At 43.6% G+C, this 21,547-nt stretch overlaps 1 long non-coding RNA gene across 1 annotated transcript in view; it reads right to left on the reverse strand.

Moving 5' to 3' along the window:
* Positions 1-322: 322 nt before the first annotated feature.
* LOC123367441 overlaps positions 323-21,547 on the reverse strand; it is a 42,509-nt gene continuing 21,284 nt past the window's right edge. Inside the window, exons 2-3 of the long non-coding RNA XR_006578466.1 lie at positions 10,722-10,844; positions 323-1,998 (exon numbers count right to left, since the gene is read on the reverse strand). This is a non-coding gene — a long non-coding RNA (uncharacterized LOC123367441). The remainder of the gene's footprint in view (positions 1,999-10,721; positions 10,845-21,547) is intronic.

Consider the following 21,547-nt stretch of genomic DNA (forward strand, 5'->3'; position numbering starts at 1 on the left):
AGTGACAGTGACAGTGTGTTATTTGTGGGATTGAGGTGTGAGGGAATGCTGGGTGAGGAGATAGAGATGGGGCATTGATATAGAATCACAATTAAAGTTCTTGGAAACCTTAACTATAAGTATACTGACTCAGAATCCTGTGGGTCACTTTTTTAACCCAGAAGGTTCTCATAATGCTCCATGAATGTAATGGATATATATTTACAATGTTTTCTGCAACCAATATTGTGTCTGGGAATTTAGGTTTTGTTTATTTTTTAATAAAGTATTTTTGCACATTAATATGTGAAAAAGTACTGTTAATAATACATTTTATCTGCTACAGTAACCGTGTCTTATCCTAGTTAGAGATGTAAAGGAAATGCATGCAATATAATCAAACACAAGACAACACAATATTTAAACATATGGGTCCACTGGCTCCCACTGTATGCCAGCACTGCTTTAACGACTTCCTGACGCCAACAGAAAAAGAGTCTTATTGACTTCATTGCCCCACACATCCATCAGCTTTTTGATGAAGTCTAGAAACTTTGCAGAGATCTGACAGTTCTCAAAGATTCAGATATTTTTCGCAAAACAATTCAAAATTAACAACTGAATCTTCAGGAAATTCCCCTCAGTGATAATTAAATAGCATGACATCAGGGGGAAAATGCCTAGGAAGAAGGGTCTTTAGTGCCTCATCTTCATCATTTAGCAGTTTCTGCATACATTTTCAACCCCTTAACTCCGTCCTTAAAAATCTTCCAATAAGAGATTTGCTTTTATGTTTTTTGACTGATAGAGATGTAGCTCCAAAATTATCCAATTATAGGTAAGCTTTAGTGGCAATGCTCATTTACTGCTTCTTTTGATGTTTTATGTATTGCCAGCACAGTACTCTCCTGATCTAATGGCATGATCCATTAAAACAGAAAAAGTTATAATACATTTCTTTCAAAGGTGCCTCAAATATAGCAGCCTGGAGTGTCCCAGCTCACAAAACCTCTTTCTAATTCAGGATTAAGAAGCTCTTAGAGAATCATTTAGATTTTTAGGAACACCCAAAATATATTTTGTTTAACATAACTCCTGGTTTGCTGCAGATCAACTGTAGCTCCATTAAAATCTATAATAGCAGTTTTTTTAAAGAGTAGTTACTATAGTACAGTGTGCACATTTTCCCTGTGAAGGAAGAGTGCCATTGATCTTTCATGTGGGCATATATGAAAGGTGTTCTGAATATTCAATACACAAAGAAAAAGCATATTGTAGTACTGCCCAATATGCTCCAGGAAGTCTCCCCTTTTAACCCCTAGACATCCCTGTAGTATAGTAATGGGAGCCATGCAAGTCACTAGAGCTGGATGGAAATTCCCCCACCCAACCCGGTGGAAAATTTGGACTTATTCAGCTAAATATTTCAGCCAAAAACTGAAATATATTTATTAAGAAATGCTGTTGTGCTACTTTATGGGAGCCAGAGTTCAGGTGCCTCCTAGTCCAATTTTCCTCTATAGGCTGGGCTGCCAGATTGGGTTACATCTCCCATGATGCACCACAGTCTCCTATCTTGGTGAGATCAAAATGTGAGATTTCCTAGTCTTCACAGCTCATGTTTTCCAAATCCAGCCCCTCTTTCAGCTCTTGGGTCACTGGGACTATCTAAGTAATTACATAATTAGTCTTCTGTGGTGGAAGGGAACAGTGGAAACCTCATTCTCTGTGCACCTGCAACTTCCATTTATTGCTTCTGGTCTCCACTCTTGTCCTGCCCCACACCAATCGGTACTGGTCTTTAGTCTGAGGTGTTAGTTACAACTTGCCTATTTCGACCTATCCCTCTTTTCACTCTGCCTCTTCTCACTTTTATTGCGCCGCTCCCTCCCAGGTCTGACCTCTTGACCATCTGGAGGCATGGATCTTCCTGCTGCCCCATGGATTTCTGCTTATTGCCATTTCCACTACTTCCATGGGATGTCCCCTCTCCCTGGACACTCTGTTGGAATCAAGCACCTGCCAGCACAAGGAGAATTTTAGTCAATGCAGGACAAGGTCAACACACGCCACAATGAAAGCTCCAGATTATGCTGCTTTGTGTCCTTCATGTAAGGATGTGGAATATCACCTTGGTCTATGGGGTGACTGTTGCTCACCTTGTGAGAACCACTCACTTCCTCTCACTTGAATGAACAAAATCTCTTGGTTTGGTTGCCAGTCTAGGATGTCTTGGGAGAAGATAAGTAGGGGTCTGTGTGGTTGGAATGCAGTACAAGTTGGAGGAGGGGATTATTTCATGCAAAGTTCACAATAATTGACACTAATATTTAACACTCTTTACAGTAGTAATAAGATTCCCCTTGGGAGGTGTCATGTCCTGAGGATTCACCTTCATATTCCTGAACAGGACTTTGGGAGTACCTACAATATTTTAAGAAAATATTGCTTATGTTTTCATCTTGAATAAACTGAGTAGAAAAATCTATATAAATGCAGTGTACAACTTGTTTAGAATGATATCTTTAGCAAGTAAGACACATTGATGTGCTGAACTTAATATATCTTGAACTTGATAGCTGATTTAAAAGCAAAATACTAATTTGAGAGGGAAACAGTGCATGGGGCATCAGGAGGGAATAAATGTTGAGCAGCAGTACAAGTCCGAGCAGTATCGCCTTCCTTCCATACCAATCTTGCTAAAATTATATTAACTTGACAGGAGAAAATTGGCTTCTTATGAAAGATGGACACTTCTGCCAGGCTGCATGGGAAATAGGGATTTGGGAACAACCTACATGCTTCTTCTGCATATATAATAGAGAATAGACATACTTCAGAGATGCTGGGCTGAAGAATTGGTTACACTCCATTGACTTCAGGTATGTAGCATCTGTTTGCTCTAGGGCTGAATTTAGCCAGATGTGTGGATTAACAGAAATGGACCCCCAACTGAAAAACTGGATCTGAACCTCTTCTCCCACCAAAGTTTGGCCAAGACTGGACCTCAACTTGAATCTTGGTCCTTTATTTATCAATAGGCTTCAAAGGGTTAGATTTATAATGGTAACTGTTGATTTCACTGTGCACACAAAACAAATATTTCCATTGATTTTGTTTTTGCCCTTCTTTGCATTCTGCCTGTAATTAATAGCTATCTTATATACTGTTTTCCCATCTCCCCACATTTCTGTTTATAAATAATAATAGAGATATCATCTCCTAGAACTGGAAGGGACCTTGAAAGTTCATCAAGTCCAGCCCCCTGCCTTCACTAGCAGGACTAAGTAGTACTGATTTTTGCCCCAGATCTCTAAGTGACCCCCTCAAGGATTGAACTTACAACCCTGGGTTTAGCAGGCCACTGCTCAAACCGCTGAGCTATCCCTTCCTCCTATACAATGTTCACTAAGGTTTCAGCATGTTCACCAAACCTTCCATTCAGTCACATTGAAAACCTATGTTCTTGTATTATGTTGTTCTGATTGAATTTGAAGAACAGTGTAAATATGATCAATATCATATGGATAGATGGTGTATCTGAGGCCTGGTCTACACTAGGACTTTAATTCGAATTTAGCAGCGTTAATTCGAACTAACCGCTCAACCGTCCACACCAGGAAGCCATTTAATTCGAACTAGAGGGCTCTTTAGTTCGAATTTGGTACTCCACCTCGACAGGTGGAGTAGCGCTAAATTCGACATGGCTAGCTCGAATTAGGCTAGGTGTGGATGCTAATCGAACTTAGTAGCTCCGGGAGCTATCCCACAGTGCACCACTCTGTTGACGCTCTGGACAGCAGTCCGAGCTTGGATTCTCTGACCAGCCACACAGGAAATGACCCGGGAAAATTTGAATTCCTTTTCCTGTCTGGGCACTTTGAATCTGACGTCCTGGCTGGACATCGGGGCGAGCTCCGCAGCACCTGCAACGATGCAGAGCTCTCCAGCAGAGGAGTCCGGCCAATCCAAGAATAGAAAGAGGTCCCCAGCATGGACAGACCGGGAAGTCCTGGATCTGATTGCTGTGTGGGGCGAGGAGTCTGTGCTCTCGGAGCTGCGCTCCAGCAAGCGGAATGCAAAGACCTTCGAGAAGGTCTCCAAAGCCATGATAGAGAAAGGATACAGCCGGGATGCGATGCAGTGCCGCGTGAAAGTCAAGGACCTGAGACAAGGTTACCAAAAAGTCAGAGCGGCAAACGGACGCTCCGGAGCACAGCCCCAGACATGCCGCTTCTACGAGGCACTGCATGCCATTCTCGGTGGGTCTGCCACCACTGCCCCACCAGTGACCGTGGACTCTGAGGTTGGCATAGTGAACCTGGACAGTTCCACGGCGATGTTCGCCGATGGGGAAGATGAGGAAGGGTTTGTGGAGGACGGCGCAGGCGACAGCGAACACAATACCGCTTGCCCTGACTGCCAGGATCTCTTCATCACCCTCACAGAGATCCCCTACCAACCCTCCCGGCCCGTTAACCCGGACTCAGAATCAGGGGAAGGATCAGGCGGTAAGTGCTATAAACATGGAAACTTTTATTTTTTAAAAAACGGGTATAGAAAAAATAGAAATACTATATACAAAATTTTACATGTCAAACTATATAAATAGTAGGTCCACACATATAGGGATTGAACAGTAATCCTCTTGGGACAGTTCAACAAAGCTCTCAGAGAGCAGCTCGAAAAGCCTCCGCAGGAGGTTCCTGGGGAGAGGTGCCTTATTCGGTGCTCCATGGAAGCACACTCTTCCGCGCCAGGAGATCCTAATGTAGAGAGGAATCATCGCCTCCACCAGCATTGCTGCATATGGTCCTGTCTGTGCAGGGCTTCCAGTAGCATCCGCTCTCTCTGACTGCGAGTGACCCGCCTCAGGGTGATGTCGGTCTGGACAGGCTGCATCTAAGTTGGGCAATTAGTGTATTGTTACTATTGTTAACGGTTTACAATTAGGTTGCATAACAACGACCCTCGCTTAACAGCCACGTGCTGGAGGCCACAGAGAACAAGCAGACATTGATCTTTCCCGTGCACTGGCGGGAGGGGCTGGAAAAGGCTCAGCCTTTCTGCTTTCCAGATTGCCTTTAGCAGGAGAGCACAGCTATCCACTAACTGATAAGCATGATCTACTTTAAGGCTTACCAGGACTGTCTGCAAGACGGATTATGCTGTCTCTCCCCGCTTGTCCGCTCTCCTGTGCAATGGCGCCGCCAATGAGAGCGTATTCCGAAATCTCGAACTTTTCCTGAGATCTCGTGAGACTTGGTGCCCTGTATGGTCTTGTTCAGAGAAACTGACTAGACTGTGTTCACTGTTTGCAAACATGTATCTGTTCAAGGAAATCATTTACTGTTTCCCATCACACAGCTTCTGATCTTTCCCGGACTGCCCCGGCATCCCCCTCGCAGAGGCTGGCTCAGATTAGGCGGCGAAAGAAAAAGACTCGGGAAGAGATGTTCGCGGAACTGATGGCCTGCTCCAGAGGCAAAGCGGCAGAGCAGAGACAGTGGAGGGAGACCCTCTCTCAACAGCATCGCACACACATCGAACGGGAGGATAGGTGATGCCAGGAAGACCATCAGGCGACTCAAACGCTGCTTGGGCTAATGAGGGAGCAAACGGACACGCTCCGGCGCCTTGTTGATGTTCTGCAGGACCGCAGGCAGGAGGAGAGAGCCCCCCTGCACTGTATCTGCAACCACCCTCCAACGCCAAGAAGTCCTGTCCCCCCCTCACCAAAAATTACAAGACGGAGGGGCGGTAGGGGCCGTGAGAACTGTCACTGCACCACAGCTGAGCGCTAATGTTCCACACACCTCTGACGCTATAACTGTTTAGAAGCGCTTCCCTTACAGGATCACCCAGTCCCAAATCCAAGTTTCATCACCCCACTATGTAGTAGATTAATAAAAGCTGTTTGCTGTTGTTCACTCTTTCCGTCACGTCTTTCGTGTCAGAAGACTGTGTATGTGGGGGGGGGGGGCAGGGGATTTATAATTGCACGGGATAGTCTGTACCCTGCTAATGTAGGCTATCGGGGGCAGGATCAACTGCAGGGCACACACAGACTGCATTCAGTAGTCACCAGGGTCCCTCTGTGTGGTGTATGCTGCTCCGGGTCATTCTGTGATGTGTACGCTTGTCCACGGTCCTAGCGCCTGCCACCCCCTAATGTTAAGGCATGCTGCCCTTACCATGCACTTCCACCGTAGGCGCGATCCTCTCCGCTGCCCTGAGCCCCAACAAGAGCCCTCATCCACGGACAGATACTCACCCTTCCCCCACACCCCTCACCCCTTCCTATGCCCAAACCCACAGCCCAGAGCCTGCATCCAATTCCGTATGCAAAGACGGCACCACTCGCCCCCTCCTGCAAACCCACCCCTACATGCACAACCACTTGAAACCGTCCCCCACCCCAGAGACCTATGGAGGAGCAGGAGGATGTCCGTCCTGTATTGTACAAGCTGTATGTACATCAGTGCACACCGTACCCAGCACAGTATGCGTCCATGTTTCAACACCTGAACAGAAATGCAAAGTAAAACAAAGATTTATTAATAATGAGTGTAACAATTAATTTGCTTTAAAACGTGCTTTGGAAGTGGGGGAAACTTGGAGAACGGGGTATGTAACCGCAGATCGAAATCGACACATACAGACACAGGCCCAGGGTCAGTTTCTCTTGAAAGCAAGTGGAGAGTCATAGGTTACCCTGCTCTCCGAGGAAACTTGCTTTCAAAGCCTCCCGGATACACAGCGCTTCCCGCTGGGATATTCTCTCGGCATGGGTGTCTGGCTGAGCGTAAACTGCAGCCAGGCGATTTGCCTCAACCTCCCATCCGGACAAAAAGGTCTCGCCCTTGCTCTCACAGAGATTGTGTAGCACACAGCAAGCAGCAATAACTACGGGGATATTCTTTTCGCTGATGTCCGAGCGAGTCAGTAAGCTCCGCCATCTCCCCTTGAGACTTCCGAAAGCACACTCCACCACCATTCTGCACTTGCTCAGCCAGTAGTTGAAGAGTTCCTTCTCTCTGTCCAAGGCGCCTGTATAGGGCTTCATGAGCCAGGGCATTAGCGGGTAGGCTGGGTCCCCGAGGATCACTGTAGGCATCTGCACATCCCCAACCGTTATTTTGTGGTCCGGGAAGAAAGTTCCTGCCTGGAGGCGTCTAAACAGACCAGAGTTCCTGAACACACGCGCGTCATGAACCTTGCCCGCCCACCCAACGAAGATGTTGGTAAAACGTCCCCTATGGTCCACCAGTGCTTGCAGCACCATTGAAAAGTAGCCCTTTCGGTTAATGTACTCGCTGGCCTGGTGGGCTGGTGCCAGGATAGGAATGTGAGTCCCATCTATACCCCCACCGCAGTTTGGGAATCCCATCGCGGCGAAGCCATGTATGATGTCCTGGACGTTTCCGAGAGTCACTACCTTTGAGAGCAGTTGCTCAACGATTGCGTGGGCTACTTGCATCACAGCAACCCCCACGGTAGATTTGCCCACGCCAAAGTGGTTTGCTACTGACCGGTAGCTGTCTGGCGTTGCAAGTTTCCAGAGGGCTATGGCCACTCGCTTCTGCACACTAAGGGCTGCTCGCATCCGTGTGTCCTGGCGCTTCAGGGCAGGGGCCAGCAAGTCACAGAGTTCAAGGAAAGTGCCCTTACGCATCCTGAAGTTTCGCAGCCACTGTGATTCATCCCAGACCTGCAGCACTATGCGGTCCCACCAGTCCGTGCTGGTTTCCCGGGCCCAGAATCGCCGTTCCACACCATGAACTTGACCCATTGCCACCATGATCTCCACGGCGCGGCGTACCCTGCTTTGTGAGAGGTCTGCGCCACTCTGTGACTTCCTGTCCTCACCGCGCTGCCGGAGCCTCCTCGCCCAATTTCTCAGCAGCTGACTGTGGAAGAGGTGGACGATAAGGTGCGAGGAGTTGACAACGGCCATAAGTGCAGCGATGATCGCAGCGGGCTCCATGCTCGCAGTGCTGTGGCGTACGCGCTGTAACTGACAAGAGAAGGGCGCGAACAGATTTCCCGCCGGCGCTTTCAAGGAGAGAGGGCGGGAGTGACGGTTCAATAATGACAGTTACCCAAAACCACCCTCGGCACATTTTTTCCCCCAGCAGGCATTGGGGGCTCTACCCAGCATTCCAATGGGCAGCGGGGAGTGCGGGAACTGTGGGATAGCTTCCCACAGTGCACCGCTTCCAAAGTCGACGCTGGCCCCGTGAATGTGGACTCAGAAATTCGAATTAGTGTATTTAGTATGGATACACAAATTCGACTTCATAAGGTCGAATCCACAAATTCGAACTAAGTTGATTCGAAATAGTCTTGTAGTGTAGACAAGGCCTGATATTGGTCAAATCCTTCAGTTCTCACTCAGTCCTTAATTAGGCAAAAACTACCTTTCATGGGGAGTTTTGCCTGAATAAGACCCGTAAGATTTGGCCCAGAACATGCATATGGAATTCCCTAGATTATCTTAGTTTGCCCCACTTGAAAAATATCTAGAACAAATTTCTGTTCAGATGCACTAGGGGAGCCTCTTCCAACCCAGTGCACCCCTGAAAAAACAGATAACAGGCTTGCTTAACTCTGTGTAGATTGAGAGAACTCTGCTGGCTTGAGAGTGCACTTAGAAGCCTGCTTCTTTTGGCAGTAAGACCTAGGAGGAAGTGCCCAATATTTCTTTTAAAGGCCCAGCAAAGTGCACTTAGCACATCCTGCCCCAGTTTCTCCAGAGCTAGCTTGTTCTGTGCTGCTAGGACAGCTCCTGGGCCTGCTGCACAGCCATTTCCACGCTGGCCTCCATGCCTGTGTAAAAGTAACTGCTGGATTTTGCTGTCAGTGACAACAATAGAAGACCATGTGTCAGATATCTTGATTATTACTGACCTGGGCTGGATATGAACTGGTGATCAAGAGGTTAAAGGAATACCTATAAATTGAAGCTCAGTGCTCCCACGCGCTAATCTAATTGATTTCACTTCAGCCTTGCTTGTTATTGTCATGACAGCTCTATCTTTTGCAATGCCTACCACTCTTCATATGCGCTGATAGCATACACAGTACTTGCTCCTGAAGAGAATAATTATGAGGACCCAGCATTTTGACAGCATCTCAGATGAAAGCTGGATACACTAGAGTCTAAAGTATGAGAATTTGTATAGCATATCTACCTTGTTTTCAGTACTTCACTTTAAAATGTGTAACTTTGAGTGCTTTACAATGAATTTTTGCTTCAAATCAACAGTCTTGAGATAATATTCATTACAGCTACGCTAGCATGCATAGCTTCCGATGCTGCTTTTTATTAGGTATTTTAAGCACTTGATAGTCCAAACAGGCAAAGGTGGGGAGAAAGGCAGTATTTTTATTATTACTGTTGTGTGGCTAATTTCACACAGATGTCCCTAAAGAGAATCCTGTAATCTGAAAGGAGAGGTGCTGAAGTGTGAAAAGTTTCAGGAGTCTACACTGAGTCCTCCCACGCACATTCACACAAGGTGTCCACTGGTAGTGAGTTACCATCACACTGAGATGGGCACACACAAGGGGAGAATCCAAAAGCCTAAACAAGAGATGAGAGTCAGTGGTAGTGTTGGTCACAGTAATGAAGAGTGGTCAAAACTGTTTGCAAAAAAATGTTGACTATGACAAATTTCCTGACTCAAAAAGTGGCCTATTTTGATATTTTCTAAATGAAAACTTGGGTATTTCATTTTGAAATGTCTTTTTCCCCCTAAAATTTTACTGAAAAAGGGCAAAATATTTCAAAATTAGCAAACCAAAATGTTTTGATTGACCCAAATCAATTTTTTTTACTTTTGTTTCTCAAAAAATTTGACATTTCATTTTTGTCCAAATCCAGATTGGATTTTTTTTTTAAATGTTGAAAATTATTTCAGGACATAAAAACCATTTCCCACCCAGACTTACTCTGGACAAAAATGCACTTAAGAGTTTGAAAAGCATTTACAAAGAAGGCTTCAGAATCTCTGGAAATAATTTTCAATAACTTGTGGAAGTCAAGAGGTCACACCAAAAGATCAAGGTGATCAGGTACTGATATTAAGAGAGAAAAATCAGGAAACTACTGAACAATTAGCCAGACATCTATTCCTGGCAAAATGCTCCAGTATATAGTAAGAGAGGCAAGATAGCCCTGTTTCCAAAGACCATTTAAGTCAAAGATAATCTTCTGTTAAATTCAGTTGGCTTTTAATGGGGTCCTATGTGAATACTTACCATAGTATTGAAATAGCATAAAATGCTGTTTTATTAATAGTAGGTTACATTATGCCAAACAAATGTAATGGTCTTCTTTGCTGGATTCAGTAGCTAGAGAGACTGCAGAGGTGTATTACCATACATTTGGAGTTCAGCAATGCATGTGATATAGAACTAAATCATATATTTATAAAGAAATTGAAACCTCCAGTGCCTAATACTGGATTAGAAGTTCTTAACTTAATTCAGGGATCAGTATTGTGACCCTTATTATTTAATATTTTTATTATTGTGTAAAAGGAGGTTTAGATTTTACATTCATTAAATTTGTCAATGACACCAAAATAGAAGTATTAGCAAACACACAGTTAAGAGATTTCTAAGCTGCAAGGTGCCCTGAAGAGATTATAAACAGTGGACTGCAAAAAGATCAGATTCAGTTGTAAAAAAAGAGTTACAGGAAGAGTAAACAGAATAAAAAACTAGAAGGTACCTACCTAGAAAGCAGCAAGTCCAGGAAACACCTGGAGGCAATAGTAGAAAGAAAACTACGTAGGAGGTAGATGTAAAGCAGAATTATTTTCCATGTGATCCAGTACATTGCACTGGTGATGCTGTACCTGGAATAAATCATGAACGCTGGTTAAAAAAGATGTAGAAAACTAGACAAAATAGAAGAAAGGTTAAGGAAACTGATAAGAGCTCGAGAATAAGACATTCCCAAGTGCCTAAGTGATAAATAAATCCTATTTTCATATGTGACCTATGCACTTAGAAGTTTAAGTCTCATTGATTTTCAAAAAAACATAGGAGTCTAAGAGCCAGATGTTTAAAGATATTTAGATGCCTAAAAGTGCACCCAAATCACCTAATCCCATTGAAAATCCAACCAGGTGCCCATCTACAGCTTTAGGCACATAGATACCTTTAAGCATGTGTCATGAAGTGCCATTGTCACTTTTGAAAATATAACTTAGGCTCCTAAGCCTCTGAGTCACTTTTGAAAATTTTACTCCAGTACTAAATTTTCCAAGGCATGTACAGAAGACCCAGGATTACTGTGTGTGTACAGTTGCCTCATTAGATTTCTTTGAAAAACCAAGTAGTTAAAGAGGATTTGAAAAATCACATGCCATACCCAGGAGGTACAACAGGAGACCATAACACCAATAGTGGTGAGGACTGCATAGCTGTCCAGACTACCTGCCCATCCTTGTGCCCAGTAAACCAAAGCAAAAAAATGCATAAATAGGAGTGGTAGGAAAGCAGTGGACAATGATGAACCCAGCCCCTGAGCAGCAATGGCTGGTCACAGGAGAGAAGCCCCCAGTATTCTGCAGTTGAGAGCATGGTTCCAGTGGTCACACACCCCCTATGTTGCAACAGCAGTATCGCCATGGTCACTAACTTGGCTACAGTGACTACTATGGGTTTTAACAGTCAACAAGTATTTGAAGGATGTCTCTCTCATTTAGGGAAGCACAGTGAGGTATGATTGCAATAACTAGATGAAATAGAGGCCCTGCTTCAGCAAAGCACTTCAGGATGAGTGTAACAAGGCTCCAGAGCACCCTCTCATGACCTGAGGGAGCCTCCTCTTGGCCACAATCCATTCAGAATAAAGTCTTCAGAGTCTGTAGTTCACATATTCAGTCTTTCCTGCTCTTCATCAAGCCACTCCCAAGCCTTCCTGCCTAGTGTCTTTTCTCCCTTGTTGCCTCAGGATCTCCTGCAGGAACCTCCTGCTCTCTGGAGGTCTACCCCCTGCTATCTCAGGGTCTGCTACAGGGCTCTCCCAGTCCTCTATAGCCCTTAGCCTCCACTGAAGTCTATCTTTCTACCCAGGCCTCTTCCTTATCTGTCCCAGAGGCCTGATTGAGTCCCATGACCCATTTTCCCCATCTGAGGAATCAAGTGAAATATGCCACAGGTCAGCTGAGACCCATCAGCCTCTACAGGGACAGCCACCCTGTGACAGTGTGCTTAAATTTTAGCACATGCTGTCAACCTGAAATATTGACATACTATAGAACAATTAGGAAAATGCGGATTTTGGTGAACCTTATGCTCATACTTGAGTGCTTTGCTGAACTGGGACCTATTAATGGGGTAGGGGGTGGGAGATGAACCTCAAGAAAATCTTCTTGACAGTAATAGATTTGTTTGTGGAATAGTTTCCAAACAGGAAGTGATGGAAGCCATGTTTGCTTCACTTTTCTCAGGTATAAGTGACTACACAGGAGGAAAGGCCCTTTAAGTTCAACTTAAAATGGATTGCAGCAGTTCTCTGGCATTTAGAGATAGAACTCCCTAGTTGGGAGTTGGCCAAAGATGAGGAAATTCTTCTACCCTTGATTCTGCTCCCACCCCCACATCTGCAGCAAGCAATGACTCATTGAAAGTACCTAATCAAGAAAGTATTCTCCTTTCATTTTTTTTATTAGATGAGTGGTCCTGGGCTAGTACTGCTGTTGCTACTGTTCATATTCTTCTTTGGGTGTTTTTTTCCCCTCATCTTTAATTAAATGGATATTTATGTACTGACTAAAGGAGTCAGAGAACTCTGCTCTATGAAATACAGCAACAAGGTGAAACAGCTAGCAGCTATACACCCAGACATGCTGTTACTGCGGAACAAAAAGGCCTTAGACTTCTGCTGCTGTGTTTGTGTAAGCCTGAGGACTATTGGTCAGGAAGGAAAATGGAGACTGCACACTCCAAATAATACTTTCCGCCTACTGCCGGAATTAGCTCCAGTTGAAATTTTGCTAGGGGGAAAAAGAAAGCCCATAATAAATGTTATAACTTACAGAAGTATAAAATACTGGTGTGCAGAGGTGATATAATAATAAAAAAGGATTAAAGAGCTAAACACAATGGTTGGGATCCTCAGCTGCAGCTGAGGAGCACACAGTACAGCTCGGGAGGGCGTTCAAAAGTGGCTTTACATCACCTTTACATTCCCTGATTCTGCTCTGGCTATGTGAAAGACTGTTGGTCAGTTTCCCCTGGTGCAAATTAGAGGTGCCCAAAGGCTGCTCTCACACGTGCTAACTGCCCCAAAATGGCTCATGAGGCATCAGATTCCCCTGGCTGTTATTCCATTATTCCAGCCTGCTATGCAGGCCCTACACTGGTAGATGATCCCCATGCACTGGCTTAACCTTCCCAGGCCAACTACAGTTATTTTGGGACTGCTTTGTTCAGGTGGTGTTGGGTACAATTGCTGTAAAACAGGAAAATCTGGCCTGATCATTGTGCATATCCAACGGTTTTATGGAAAGCCTGCTGAAGTCAATGAGGAAACTCCGATTGACTTCAGGGGTCATTGGATCAGTCCTCACATGCAGCTATTGTCTCGACTGTCTTTCATGATCACATAGATGGGTACAGCCAGCAATGCCCCTCTGCCATGTACATTGGCCAAACCGGACAGTCTCTACGCAAAAGAATAAAAGGACACAAATCTGACATCAGGAATCATAACATTCAAAAACCAGTGGGAGAACACTTCAACCTCTCTAACCACTCAGTGACAGACTTGAAGATGGCAATTTTGCAACAAAAAAACTTCAAAAACAGACTCCAAAGAGAGACTGCTGAACTCGAATTAATATGCAAATTAGATACAATTAACTTAGGTTTAAACAGAGACTGGGAATGGTTGGGTCATTACACTAATTGAATCTATTTCCCCATGTTAAGTTCTCCTCACACCTTCTATGGGCCATCTCAATTATCACTTCAAAGGTTGTTGTTGTTTTTTTTTCCTTCTCCTGCTGATGATAGCTCATCTCAGTTGATTGGACTCTTACAGTTGGCATGGCTGCTTCCACCTTTTCATGTTCTCTGTATGTATAAATATCTTCTGTGTGTTCCATTCTATGCATCCGGAGAAGTGAGCTGTAGCCCACAAAAGCTTATGCTGAAATAAATTTGTTAGTCTCTAAGGTGCCACAAGTACTCCTGTTCTTTTTGCGGATACAGACTAACACGGCTGCTACTCTGAAACCTGTCATAGATGGGTACAGTAGTTTTGGAACTGACTCGCCATTCATTCCATTGCTTGAATCTGAACCCAAGGAGCCAACAAACCAATATTGTACTCAGTTATACAAATGGGGAGGCCGGGGGAAGACAAGCACTTGCAATATTAAAGGCATTTCAGAGGCTCATAAAGAGTTTGTAAATAAGTAGTCCTGCTGTATTCTGTGGTATTTTGACAGTTTCAGAGAATAATAAGTGAGTCTGGGATTAGAAGTAAAATGTCTATGCGATTTACAAGCATGCATCACATTTAAAAAAAAAGTCTTAGGTATTTTTCCTAGACGACATAGCTATGCCAGCAGTACTTGGGAAGCCCCAAGAGAAACTGTGGTTCAAAAGATAAATTTGTAGACAAAGAATGTCCCGCAAACAAAAACAACAAGATAAGGAAATTCTACATAGGTTTATATTATACTTTATTAAAATGAAATTTTACAACTAGTGAAAACCACCCTGTTTGATTTGAATGCTTAGCGAGTCCTGCTGCTGCTCTCATTGAAGTTGGTGACAGAACTCCTGCTGTCTCCATTGAGAGCAGTATCAACCCAAACTCCCCCTAGGAGATCCTTAGTTCATTGCTGTTATTACTAAATTCTTCCTCTAGTCTTTCTTTCATAGACTTTTTTAAAAAATATAGAATAAAACCTCAATTATTTGCTCATTATGGGGTCTGATGCATTGACTTCAATGTGCTTACTTAAATAGGGACCCCTACATGAGTAATTTTCCTCTCTAAATACTTCTCTATGAATTCTGTGAATGCTACTGATTACATGGATAAGTTTTAGTCTATAAAAACCAGTTTGTAGCAAGTGAAATTTACCTTTTGATCTTCAGCTCCTCATCTATGTGACACAGAGTCTTTTTACTCACTCTTATTATGACTTGTTCAGTACAGAGGCTGCAGAGGCCCCAAGAAGTAACAGTTCTCCATTGGGATGGGTGATATAGAAAGATAAGAATGCACAATCTAATTTAAGACAAGACATAAGAAGAGGGCATAACAAATGATCAAAATGAATGTGAGAGGTAGGATAGGGTTCACAGTGAAAGGCAAGACATGGCAACCTAGACTAGGTGTAAGTACAGCTAGAAGATTTTGAGTCAAATCCTGCAGTCCTTATACCCAGCAAAAGTCCCATTAAAGTCATAGGGTAAATAAGATAAGATTTAGCTCTAAGTGCAAATTATGTAACAATACCTGCTCCTCTCCCCATCCCCACCCCCACTAAAAAGAGTGCTTCCTTCAGCTTTTCCATAAACCCACAAAAATATGTACTAAGTCATCTCAGTTTACTCGTGAAATACTTGACAGTTTCAGAAGCTGAATTTCATACCCATTACCACCCTTCACCTCCCCTCCTCCATTAATTTGACTCTTTCCACTTTTCCTAGCCGTGGACCTATTTAACTAAAGTTTTTTAAATGTTGCTTAAGGGCTCACGACTATTTTATGATAAAATAATGGTTTACTTTTTAATCAAGATAGAAATTAGCAGTGATGTTATAACTAGGGCCCTACCAAATTCACAGTCCATTTTGGTCAATTTCACAGTCATAGGATTTAAAAAATTGTAAATTTCATGATTTCAGCTACTTAAATCTGAAATTTCACAGTGTTGTAATGGTAAGGGTCCTGACCCAAAAAGGAGTGGTGAGGTGGTTGCAAGGTTATTGTAGGGCACTGCTACCCTTACTTCTGCGCTGCTGCTGGAGAGCGGCAGCCGCTGGCCGGGACCCCAGCTCTGAAGGCAGATCCACCACCAGCAGTAGCACAGAAGTAAGGATGACATGATATGGTATTGCCACCTTTACTTCTGCACTGCTGCCTGAAGAGCTGGGCCCTCCGTCAGCAGCCACCACACTCTGGACGCCAAGCTCTAAAGGCAGCACTGCAGAAGTAGGGTGGCATGGTATGGTATTGTGTTCTGACTTCTGTACTGCTGGTGGCAGGACACTGCCTTCAGAGCTGGGCACCTGGCCAACAGCTGCCACTCTCTGGACGCCCAGCTCTGAAGGCAGCACAGAAGTAAGGGTGGCAATAGTGCAACCCCACCCCACACAAATAACCTTGCAACCCCCCCTGCAACTTCCTTTTGAGTCAGGACCCCCAATCCGAGAAACTCTGGGTTTCCCTGTGAAATCTGCATAGTATAGGGTAAAAGCACACAAAAGACCAGATTTCAGGGAGGGAGACTAGATTTCACGGGCCATGACACGTTTTTCATAGACGAGAACTTGGTAGGGCCCTATTTATAACCCAGGCTCTGATCTTTTCCCCTCTTTCACCCTAACTCTCTCATTAGTCACTCACAAAGGGTACAGGGTAGAATTCTGGAGCTGGGCAAAATTTTAGACTAAGGTTTTTTTTGCTGAAAAAATGCAGATTTGGATTGACTGAAATATTTTGTGAATTAATGTCAAATTCACTGAATTATTTTGGTTGAAAAAACTCAAATAAAAACCAAAGTATTTCATTTCAAGATTGTCAAAAGAAAATGTTTCAGTTTTTTCAGTTCAACTTTTTGTTTCAAAACATTTTCATGTAGTTTGAACAAAATATATTGGGGTTGGTGGGTTTGTTTGTTTTTTGGCTCTTCCAATGAACAAAAACCAAACCAGGGCCACCCAGAGGATTCAGGGGGCCTGGGGCAAAGCAATTTCAGGGGGCCCCTTCCATAAAAAAAAGTTGCAATATTATAGAATACTATATTCTCGTGGGGGCCTCTGCGGGGCCGGAGGCCTGGGGCAAATTGCCCCACTTGCCCCTCCCCGGGCAGCCCTGAACCAAACAAACAGTTATTCTCAGATCTCTAGTTCTGAGCCTTACGTGTACACATTTCTCCCTTCAGCTTCATCATTCTTTTTTAAAGTTCAAAGATAGGGTTGTGCTTAAAAATCAGTCCTATCAGACAAATAAAGGTGTACACATACATTTCTTAACAAACCTACAAAGGGCTCTCTTCCTCTTCTGACTTTTTTTTTTTTAAAGAAACAAAGTTCCTAAGACAACTGTGTTTTAGTTGCCTAGCTGGAAGTGTTGGTCTGATTGAAGGCAAGGGGAATTTTGCTATTGACTTTAGTGGGAAGAGGTTTGGGTCTTCAGTACACAATGGGCATATCTATACTGCAAAAAAACAAACAAACAAAAAAGAAGAGGGGCAGTGAGTCTCAGAGCCTGGGTTAACTGACTGGCTCATGCTCTGGGGCTAGAAATAGTGTAGATGTTCCTACTCGGGCTAGAGCCTGGGCTTTGAAATCTGGTGAGGGTAATAGGTCTCAGAGCTCCAGTCCAGCCCAAGGGGAACATCTATTCTGGTATTTTTAGGCCCGTTGCACAAGTCCCACGAGATCAAGTCAGTTGACCTGGGTTCTGAGACTCGCTGACAGAGGTGGGGTTGGGTTTTTTTGATGAGGGTGTGTGTGTGTGTGTGTAGATGTACCAAGTGAGGACAAAGGGACTCAGATCAGACTGTGGGCCATTTCAGGGTTAAACCAATAGATAGTCACATCTCTCACTGCAGATCAAAGGTTTTTTGCGCTATGTTTCTGCTTCCAACGACAGAAAGGGTCCCCTTCATTTCTTGAGTGTTAAGTATCATGATGAATAGCTTGAATAGGAAGCACATCACCTGAGGTACCATCAAATATGAGCAGGAACATTCTGTGATGAGAACACCACCTCCAAAATATAACAAAAGCTAACAAGCAATTTAGATGTTTAACTCTTGCGTTAGAATTTCCATAGCATTGATTTTTCTGTCACCAGGAGCTGAGGCTCCAAGAGAAAGTATTAGTAGTTACAGCTTTTTCTGCTAGTTGCCATGCATGTCAGCAAAGTGAAAGACATGCCTAACATGCCAATGACACGCCAGAGCTGAAAAGTTAGCAAAAGGTATACCTTTCACTTCGCTGACATGCGCTCAATATGTGTCAGAACACTACTCCACAAGAAGCAATTTAGTGTTCTCTCACACACGGAACACAATACCGACCTTTTGCCTTTGCCACCCCACTGTCTTCAATTTCTAGTTAACGCAGAGAGTGTCAGCAAAATCAGTCCCATTGTGTTCTGAAACTGTTGTGCAAAATGAAAAAAAAAATTCAGTTGATATAAGTAACTAGCATAAAAGTACAGACTTGGATCACTTACCAAATGAGGCTTATTATTAATTATTATGCATAATACATTTGTCACAGATTCAAATTCCACATTCACATAATAGCCTTCTTTGTTAGATTCTGCATTTGAGTTTCGGATGTACCTGAAAAGGTATGTAAAAATGATTTGGTTATGTTAAAATCAGGACTGACCCATATAACTGCCTGTGAAAAGAGGGATTATTCCTCTCTCCCTTGGCAATAGGAATAGTGATATGCAGAATACAGGCTCTTGCTCTCCTAGGGCTGGATATGGCTGCCTTTGTCTCTTTCTTCTGGGTATAGTATGTAGTTTTATTTTATTATGCCTCTTCATGGAGAAGGAGATGGATCTGAATTCTAGCCCCATTTTTTCTTTGAAATTCTGAGTGTCTCACTGTAGTGAGACAATTAAATTACTAGATGGTAGGGATTTGTTACAATGGAAGATTAAAGTGACAGTCATTCCCTGGTCTTTACTCTGACCCACCAGTGGGCCATGATCTTTTTTATCAGGGCTACTTTATGCAACCCACTAGTGTGTACGTGTTCCTGGTTCCCATAAGGACAGGCATCTGGTACAGCACCACATAGAGTACTTTAGCTCAGACTGCAGCAACATCTGTTTTTAGCTCTGGAGAGTCAATACTCAGTGGGTCAGCCAAGATGGAGACCCTTATATTTACATATGTTAAAACACTTGATGAAATTTTGATTCTTATAGGAAGTCAGGCCTGCATTCTGCAGACCCATCTTATGAGAAAGAAAGCTTTTGGGGTTGGTCGAGGGCGGTATTTGTGTTTGCTCTGGAAGGAGTGTTGTCCTTACTTTTTAATCCCAGGATTTTATTAGTTGAAATCAGATACTTAGCAGAATTCAAGTATTTATTTAAATAATCTCCCCAACCTTGATGCCAAAGACAAATAATTGTTAATCAAATGTTCTAAATTGGTGAAATAGTAAATAATTAAGCAGCTTTGGGGAAAAAGTACAATTTTCCCACAGACCAGAAAATCTCCTCGGAAGTCTTTTCTATCTCTTGAGTAAGTATGTGCAGTTATAATCAGACAGCGTTGTTAATGTATTATTATGTAACAAAACACTTGGATGAGTTCCAATGCCATTTCTCTCTATTGTGTAATTATGTCATTAGGCAAAATTTTTTCCAGTGGTGTTGATTATATTCTCTTCAGTCATGCAAGAGGAGGATTTTCCTTCCCTTACATGTTCCACAATCAAGGTTCCACAATAGTCCCTGATTTTACATTCTCTTTCATTCTGGATTGTTTATTCTTTGCCCTTATTTATCAGCCTCTTGCTAGACAAGTACCATGCTGAGGTTGACATAAATGTTAATGTAAGAAAAGATTAGCGGGCCATGATAATCATTAATTATTAGTAACACTTAATGTGTTTCCAGAGTCTACCATAGTCTGAAAACAGCTAGCAGGGACATCCTTCTGTCATGGAGATCCTTGACCAAATTCCCATTGGCTTTAGGATTGTATATTAAGACACGACCTCTCAGAAAGACAGACTGGAAGGGAGAATATATCAGTTCAGCAACTGCATCAACAAGATAGTGAGAAGTTCTGAAATGTGATGTGGATTCCCCACAACATGGCTGCAATATGAAGGGCCAGCCCCACCTCTACAAGCACTGATTGCTTAGGGGACAGGAAGAGAGGATGGCTGGCCCTAGATACCTCGTTGGCCACAGAACTAGGAAGAAATTCCACCCCGACTTCCTTCTGCCTATCCAGTCTCTCACTGGAGAGAAATGTCACTCCAGAGCAGAAACTCAGTCATGAGGCATGCCCAAGTGAGGACAGTGCACTGATCGGTCCAGAGCCAACCAGACGGCCTATAATCAGGTGGCACGTGCGCAGGGCTGGAGAAAGGAGCCATGCAGCTTAGATGAGGGCCTCAGTTGCTTCTGCTGCAGGAGGGAGGCAGTTCAAACACAGCCTCAATGTGGATCTAGGGAATCCAATTAGGGAGCTGTCTGGAGTGGCTCATGACCATGTGTACCAGCCTCAGGGCAGCTTATCAAGAAACAGAGCATGAACCACAAACTGGTTGTGAGTTCTATACTTAGATTTCACTAACCAAGCATCAAGTGTGAACTCCTCAAGCATTATAACAGATTTAATATGGTGTCACAAATAGTCCCCTTGGGCATTCTGATCTCTCTTGCAAGACTGCCTTTGTGATAGATAGTCCCTTAAACCAAAACAATATTCAGGTTACTCCCAGTCCCAAAGAACCAGTCACTTATCACAGGCCAGTCGTACTCAGATCTCAAACCAAAGACAATGTTTGTAGCCAAGCCAGTGACAAATTCAATAAAGATTTATTAACTAGGAAAAAGAAATAGAGTTATTTACTAGGGTTAAAACAGGTAAACATACACTCAAGATACTATCATCTTTTGGAACCTAAGATTGTAACTGCTGTAATATGCAAGCTTTATATGTCATTTAGAGCTAACTCGAGCTAAACAGCTGGGGACCCCTTGCTTACACTTAGAAATCTTTGTCCCTTGGAGTTCAAGCAGCATAGTGATCACAATTTCTCCTTAAAAGGGATTTTTCTTCCCTTCACCTAGTGTTCAAGCTGTGATGGGATGAGGGTTTATGCACATACCCTCTTCCTGGATGTGGGGGAACCAATCAACAGTCTTTTGTTCACTGATGTTCCACAATGGTTTATCTGGTGCTGATAGGTTTTCTTGTATTAGGGAGGAGATATCTACTCCCAATGAGAGGCGCTAACACCTCTCATGGTAAACTAATATTTCACACATGATAATGCTTCTCCCCTGAGTGTGAGGGTTTACTGTTTTAGGCCAGGTCTATACTACAGACCAGTATTGGTATATCTACATCACTCAGAGGTGTGAAAAATCCCCACTCCTGAGAAAAGTAGTTAGGCTGACCTAACCCCAGTTAAAACAGCATTATGTTGGCAGGAGAGCCTCTCCTGTTCACATAGTTACTGTCTCTCGGGGAGGCGGATTAACTATGCTGATGAGAGAATCTCTCATCGGCATTGTAGCGTCTTCACTACAGTGCTACAGCGGTGCAGGTGCACTGGTGAATTTGCACTGCTTTAGTGCTATTTGTGAAGACAAGCC

The sequence above is a fragment of the Mauremys mutica genome, chromosome 3 (genome assembly GCF_020497125.1).
Source record: "Mauremys mutica isolate MM-2020 ecotype Southern chromosome 3, ASM2049712v1, whole genome shotgun sequence".
Taxonomy (NCBI): Eukaryota; Metazoa; Chordata; order Testudines; family Geoemydidae; genus Mauremys; species Mauremys mutica.